We start from the raw sequence: 559 nt of genomic DNA, 5'->3' as shown, positions 1-559 counted from the left end.
ATAAAAATTTTTTAATATTATTACAATAATTTATACATTTTAATTTTTTTTTCCCCTTTCCCCCAAACTAAATTTTTTTTTTTCCCAAAAAAAACCAAATTAGCTGCAAATTTCTTTATATTTAAAAAAAAAGGATTTTCTGTTCTCTTAGCAGGAAAAAATTGCTGCTCTAAACCCGAAAGGTCCTCAATATCTCCCGGCCGATCACATCTTCTTCATCAAATTCTTGGAAAATAATAATTATAGATTAATATAACAGGAAAATAAATTACTTTTTTTCATTCATACATGCGAGAGAGAGGTTGATGAAAAATTTTTACCCTGTCTTGCCCCCCCCAGCACTGTTTTTTTTCCCCCTCCCCCCTGGCACTGTTTTCCACATCGTCTTCCCCCCCTAGCACTTTTTTTTTTCCCCCCCCCCTCCCCCAACTAAAAATTTGATTCCCTTCCCCCTTCCCCCCCCCCCAACTAGACTGATTCCCCCCCTTTTCCCCACGTAGCCTGACCCCTTTCCCCATTTCTCACCACTTCCCTTTTACTATCTTTTATTTGTAAAAAG

Source organism: Penaeus monodon, chromosome 30 (assembly GCF_015228065.2).
Source record: "Penaeus monodon isolate SGIC_2016 chromosome 30, NSTDA_Pmon_1, whole genome shotgun sequence".
NCBI classification, from domain to species: Eukaryota; Metazoa; Arthropoda; class Malacostraca; order Decapoda; family Penaeidae; genus Penaeus; species Penaeus monodon.
Note: the sequence above shows the minus strand (reverse complement) of the source record.